The following is a 7,536-nucleotide window of genomic DNA, read 5'->3' on the forward strand; positions in this document are numbered from 1 at the left end:
TCTTCTAAAGCTCTTAAAGTAGTTAAAGTACGTGTAATATCCAGTGCCCTGATATAACCCATAATAAGCCTTTAATACTTAATAAAGTGCCTTATACCTTTTTTGTTCTGCGGATGAGAGCTCATGCATATCCTGATTAAAATGTATGGGGAAAAGAATGGAAATATACAAAGATATATCTTTAATAAAAATATGAAACTAATGAATCATTGATAAGCAACCCTAAAGCAGCAGTTTGATTGATCCAGGCCCCTTTTTTGTTTTGCCTTGCTTTTGATTATCAATATAAATCATGATTTAAAAGCAAAAAGTAGTGGTGTTATTTAGTCGGAAGTCCCGGAAACTGAATATACTGAATGTACAAATATTAAGTACAGTAGCAATGTATTTGTGTTTTCACGGTTTGTGGAAATGAGACTCAGCCCCCTCGACGGGGAAATGACTCCTTTAACCCGGTTTGTGTCGGCAGCATATCTGTTTGTAATCACAGAAGCGTGGAGGGATGCTCCACGACCTCCAGATGAAACATGTGACTGCACGGCGCGGCAGGAGTTACATCCTCCCCGGTGCCTCTGCCGATTGATTACACCTCGCGTATTTTGAGGAGCTGATACCGAGTCTCTCACCTACAGGAGCCTCTCGCATCGCGGCACATCAGTCTGTTGTCACTCCGCCTGACAATGACGATGACCGTCGCAGAGGGCCGGGGGGTTTGGGGGTGTATGGGGGTGGGGTGGAAGGTATGAACGGGGACAGGACGGGTCAGCGATGGCTTGAGCGGCTTTGACATTTGCACTGAATGTCAATCCTGTTGTGTCAGATGGGACTTTTTTTTTTTTTTTTTTTTTGTATTTTAGCAGACGCGGGGAGATGTGACGAGGGATACTCTGCCCTTTCCGAGTGCACGAGAGAGAGGAAGAGGCGGAAAGAGAGAGATGAATGGGTCTACTGACCGGAAAACGCTCAGCTTTGAATGGATTGCGCTGAGTACAATTAACAGCTCTGGATTAAATTGCACTGCAAGGAGACACTTTGTTTGGGGCCCTGCACCCCCTCCTCTTCCCCCAAACACACAATTTGATATGCAAGAAACACAAAATGCTCCAAAACTCCCACATAGCTGGATTTTATGTAGTTGGTTTTTACACATTTTTTAATACATTAATGAATACCTATTTATAAACCTTTTTGCACACATTTCAATATGTTGTATGTGATTGTTTTTTTTATTGCATTAAGAGTTTGCAATGAGATTTTTTATGTTTTTATCCAGAATTATATTGAATTATTTAAAGATTAGTTATCATAGTTGTTTCTTAACCCTCTGTCTGGGCTTCAGTGGGAAATTTACTCCCTAGTCAAATGTAATCCAACTAATTTAGCGCCTAGGGTCTCATTACAGAAAAGCTTGTCCCATTTTATCTTGAAATACGACAGCATTTTGCCCTGAATACATTTAGGAAACGGGATATAAAACAGGATTTTAGATTTGGGACATTTGTAACGTCCACCCAGGTCTGGCCCCGCAGATGAAATATTCTGGTTTTCGGGGATGCTTTGAATGTCTGGTTGGCGTCCCCTCACCTTTGTTTCGGAGATATCTGTCCTGACAGAGTGAGATCGGCTCCGTCTGTGTGTTGGGAAATGTGGATTCAGATTATGTGGTCTCACCCCCGGCCTCCCCCACTCTCCTCCCATCCTCCCACCCTGGCGTGAGCTGTGATCGTGCACGGCCCCCGGCAGCGAGCACTGAGACGGATGGCAGCGGTTCCTGCCGGTCTGAACCCAGAGCCCCGGAGCGCTCGCTGCAATCTGTGGACCCTGCGCTAAATATAGAGCCTGCCTGGGTGATGGGTATGGAGGGTCTACTGGGTGCTGCGTATGGAGGGTCTACTGGGTGCTGCATATGAAGGGTCTACTGTGTGCTGCGTATTGAGGGTCTACTGGGTGATGGGTATGGAGGGTCTACTGGGTGATGGGTATGGAGGGTTTACTGGGTGATGGGTATGGAGGGTCTACTGGGTGATGGGTATGGAGGGTTTACTGGGTGCTGCGTATGGAGGGTCTACTGAGTGATGGGTACTGAGGAGGGCTCACTAGGTACTATGTAGGGCCTGCTGGGGGATGGGTAGGGTCTGCTGTGTTCTGAGGAGGACTTACTAGGGACTGGATAGGGCCTGATGGGTATTGCGTCCTAGGGAGGGCTTGCAGGGTGCTGGATTCTGGGGAGGGCCTGATAGGTACTGCATGGGGAGGGCCTACTGGGTGCTAGGTGCTCTGGAGGGCCTACTTGGTCAGTTCTGATGGGCATTGCATTCGAGGGAGGGCTTGCTGGGTGCTGAATGCTTGTTAGGGCCTGATGGGTGCTGCATGGGGAGGACCTCATTGGTGCTGGGTAGGGCTTATTGGGTGCTGGATGCTGGGTAGGGTCTTATAGGTGCTGGGTAGGGCCTTATGGGTGCTAGGTTCGGGGCAGATTTTACTAGGTGTTTGGTGCTGGGGGGGGTGCTACTGTAAGGGATCTGTCTTTTTATTTTACAGCTGATTGTCCTTCCAATGAGTGCGGCTGTAAGACATCAGTTTTGCTCCAGGGATGAAGTGTCTGTCTGCGCTCAAAGAAGACATTTCAATGATATAAGGTTTTTTCACAAAAGCTGTAAAAATTATCTTACTCCAAGATTATATTTCTTGTTTGAAAGAATTTCAAGCACATTTATCTCAGCCCCCCGGCAGATCATTTTGTTAAGTTTAAGTCAACTTTCTCTTCTTTATTTTCACATCAGTCCTGTGGCAGCGAAGCCCATAATATTTCTCTTGTTCTGTCCTTCCGGCTCACTCTGCCGTCTGACTGCGTCTGCGTGTAATCTATTACGCACGGTGGAGAAGTGGAGAACAATCACACAATACTCACCTACCAGCCTAAAATACAACACAATATTATACAATGCAACGCAGTACAATACAATACAAAGCGATAAAATATTATCAGCATATAAATTTTAAATAAGCACACCATTCCTTGTGGGAGGCCTGGAGAGATCAGCCACCTAGACAAAAGTCTTCCAAGGACACAAACTTAAAACTTATCAAATTTCATTTTTCCCAAAAACTGCTCCTAGGTATTGTGCCTGAGTTGAGGCTAAACTGACATGATGTCCTCTGCGTCCATGTCCGCAAACCTTGTATGCAAGCTGACATCTCTCCATCCTCGCGGTATGTCGCCCGGCCGCGCAGACACATGAGGGCGCCATGGTAACCCGGCAGCTCGGCGACAGGCTGAGGTCTGGCAAGGTCGGTGCAGTGAGCAAACAGAATCCAACCCCCCCCCCCACCACCACCACATGACTGTGTGACTCCAGCGCTCCGAGGCGTCCAAAGGACCCACAGCGCTGAATCACCGAATCATCGTCTAATCACGGAGATCAGAAGACCCAGAGGTCAATCCATCCACAGACCGTAGCCAAAAGGGCCGACGGGGCCCGTGGCCCTCGCATGCGCGGCCCCTGGAAGGGCTGGGGAAGCAGTGGCGTGGAGGGGAATTTGTGAGCATCCGCAGTTGAACAATCAAGCTTTAAAGTCCAAAAGCAAAAGACTACTCCGATTTGCCAAATGAGCCATATGTGTTCCTGTGCTCGGGGGGGGGGCCTTTTCACAGAGCAGATTGAGACCGCCCCCCCATCCCCCCCCCCACACCCCGGCCCCGCACACCCCACCCCGCACACACCGACGGTGCTGGTGGCAAATGCGAAAGCACCTTGGAGTCGATCTGTGTACTCCCCCCCCCACCCCGATTCCATCCACGGAATGGAAAACCTGGAAAACTGGAAACCCCCCCCGACTGCCCACGGCCATGTCCCCCCCCCGGCCCCCGGTTCAAATGTGTCCCTCCCGGTTCTGGGTCATTGTACGGTATCACTTCCCTTTCCACGCAACAGATTGGACTCATCAAAGTTGCATTGGAGCGCAGCTTTCCCTCGTGGGCACGTAGTAGTAATAACAGGAGTGGAGCCGGTTCGGTTCCATTGCCCGCTCCGGTTCCGGAGGAGACGAGAAGCGGGGGAAGAAAGCGGAGGCTGATCTGAGAGCTGCAATATCCAGAGTGACCGGAGAAATAGCCGCTGTAGTAAATCAAACCCGCGAGCGGCTATTAAACAGGCGAACTGGGGACAAAAGGAGGGAAAGCGTCAACGCTGCAAAACCGCTCAAGTCATCCACGGGTCCCAAGCAAAGGTAAGAGATTGGATGAGGGTTTATGGGATGGAGGCGATGAGACGGGAGGTGATTTATCCTGCTCCCCGGGATCAGGTTTGGTGGCGGAAAGTAAGGAGGAACGACGGTATTTATTTGCGTACATTCTTTTTTTTTTTTTTTTTTTAACTACATTTGAAAGCCACTATCTCTACATTTCTATCACAGTTGTGTTACTTTTGGGTTTTTGGGTTTTTTTGTTGTTTATTTTTGTAAACCAGGGACTGGGACTACTAACCTGCTGATGTATAGGATTGCTCATCAGTGACTCATGAGTTCCATATTCTTGTCCAGTAAAAGACTATGATTATGATGGTTGTAATCAGGATCTGCATGAGCATCACCTACTGGGAACAAAAAAGATGCTGAAGCACTTTTAAACATATTATGGGGTTCGTTGTATCAGGGCGTTGGATCTACCAAGTACTTCCATTGAGGAGCAGGTACTTATGCGATTTAACTTCAGTAGAAATGTCTCCGCGGTGTCTTCCCCATCACCCTGGAGTCGGTTTTCGTCCCCCTCGCTCTCGGGTCTGAATACCGGGCTCCGACTCGCCCGACGCCCGCCCCCCCCCCTCTACGTGCACGCCGCGCGTCGTAATTCCCACAACCGGGGATGTGTAACGTATCGGCGGCGCGCGTTTGTAAAAACGCGTACGCGCGCCTCCTCCTCCTCCTCCTCCTCCATCTCCTCCTCCGCCGCTCCGCAGCCGCAGCCGCCGCTCGGTGTCAGTCGCCGGGATTCCCTCGCACAGAGGCTCCGGCGTCGGCGCGGGATGCTCTGGAGGTCGCACGCGGCGACGATGATGATGACGACGACGACGACGACGACGGCGTTGAAGAGGAGGGGAAGAGGAGGAGGCGACAGTTGAGAGGAGATCAACAGATCGGACAAGTCAACTCTGCCGCTGCGCGGGGACGGAAGGTGGGGGCCGGGGGGGGGGGGGGGTGGTGGGGCTGGGTGATGGAGACGAGCGGCGAGCGGGAGGAACTTGCGCGTCGTTCCAAATAGGAGGCGCGGTGAGGGCGGCGAGGGCGGCTCCGGGCGACACCGCCACGCGAGGGCTGATTCCTCCGCGATACAGCTTCGAGTCGGTCCTTCCCAAAATGACGAGCCTGTTGTCTGGCGTCGCCGCGGTGGAGCGGCGCCGCGGGAGCGCTGGTTCCGCCGGTTTTACGCAGCAGGACACGGCGGAGCGCGAGGCGGTGTGAGGCGGACACGCACAGCGCAGATGCGGTAGAACGAACCTGCTTCGGTTCCTCTGGCAAGCGGAGCAGAAAATCAACAAGCGGGACTCGGGTTTGGACCCCGGCGAGCCCAGAAGGACCCCAAAGTCCAGAAGGACCTCAGAGGGGCCAGAAGGACCTCAGAGGGTCCTGGAGGACCGCAAAGGGGCCAGAAGGACGTAAAAGTCCAGAAGGACCCCAGCAGGTCCGGAAGGACCTCAGCGAGTCCAGAAGGACCCCAAAGTCCAGAAGGATCTCAAAGGGGCCAGAAGGACGTAAAAGTCCAGAAGGACCCCAGCAGGTCCTCAGCGAGTCCAAAAGGACCCCAGGGGGTCCAGAAGGACCCCAGCGAGTCCAGAAGGACCCCAGCGAGTCCAGAAGGACCTCAGCGAGTCCAGAAGGACCCCAAAGTCCAGAAGGACCTCAGAGGGGCCAGAAGGACCTCAGAGGTGCCTGGAGGACCGCAAAGGGGCCAGAAGGACGTAAAAGTCCAGAAGGACCCCAGCAGGTCCGGAAGGACCTCAGCGAGTCCAGAAGGACCCCAGAGGGTCCGGGAGGAGCTCAGCGAGTCCAGAAGGACCCCAGAGGGTCCGGAAGGACCTCAGCGAGTCCAGAAGGACCCCAAAGTCCAGAAGGATCTCAAAGGGGCCAGAAGGACCTCAGAGGGTCCGGGAGGACCGCAAAGGGGCCAGAAGGACGTAAAAGTCCAGAAGGACCCCAGCAGGTCCGGAAGGACCTCAGCGAGTCCAAAAGGACCCCAGGGGGTCCAGAAGGACCTCAGCGAGTCCAGAAGGACCTCAGCGAGTCCAGAAGGACCCCAGAGGGTCCAGAAGGACACCTACTCCAGAATCTCCTCCTATCTCCAAGCATCTCCACAGACTCGCACAGCGGTAAGATCTTGTTTTTTTATCATAAACCACAGTGTAGTAAAACCATTTACTGTGAGTACTATATATGCTATATATACTACAGTACTATATATTGTATACTATAATAGTGTTTATGGTATAATAATAGATTTACTATATATACTATAATATATATACTATAATACTATATATACTATACTACTAATAGACACTTCTTCCACATTTACTATATACTGTATGTATACGTATATGTGATTTAATGTTCCTCGGATGTCGTAAACTTGTTGTATTGTGGATTCCAAACTGTCTCCAAAAGCATCTTCTAATTTTGGAAGCTTGGGAAACATGAATTTATCCTTTGAGATGGTTTTTTTTTTTTTTTGGTTGTTGTTTGTTTTCTTTTCGTTTTACTAAGTCACAAAATGCCTCAGTCTATATAGTTGTCAAATTTCGGCTTCACCGAAGCTTCGGCACAAGGTTCTGTTCAATGTTGGAGAAAGCACTGAAACTGAAAATGCTTCTTGATAAGTGATTCATTGATGACGGTGAAATCACCTCGACCGAAATGCCAAGACACTATTTTGCTATTTTGACAGTTTTGAAAAACCAATGAGTCAACAGAAGCGTTGACATAATTATTACACCAACAAAAAATATGATAAATATATTAAAGGATTGTTTCCGCCCCAAACTACACTAATCAGAACCAGAGAACAGCAGTGAAGCTGTTGGTAACAGCTGTAGGTATTGTATTAATATCGTATTGTATTGGAATTAGTAATTTCCTGTTTACCGCAGCCCTGGCTCCATCGAGATCTGAAGCACCATCGGCGAGAACGCTCTATAGAATGAAACCGAGACAATCTGCACCTGACCCTCGCACACTGCAGCTCAATGCCGCTTTGAAAACCTCCACCTTGGAGTCCTCGCCTGGCGATGGATGAGGCCAATATTTCAGCCCCCCCGCACCCCCGCCCCAAAAATAAAAAGCCGGATTCTTCCAGTTCTTGCTCCCGGAAGCCGCCCGGGCCTCCATACGTCATGATAATGAGAAAGCGTCCCATAGTTCTTCTCCAGATGGAAATCGGCGTCCATCGCTCTGGGAGGCTTTGTCGCTGTCCCGCTTCACGGCTTTAAATTTAACGCTCGACAATAACAACAAGTTTGACTTTGAGGCGTCTCCTCTGTGCAC

Source organism: Zeus faber, assembly GCF_960531495.2.
Source record: "Zeus faber genome assembly, chromosome: 11".
Taxonomy (NCBI): Eukaryota; Metazoa; Chordata; class Actinopteri; order Zeiformes; family Zeidae; genus Zeus; species Zeus faber.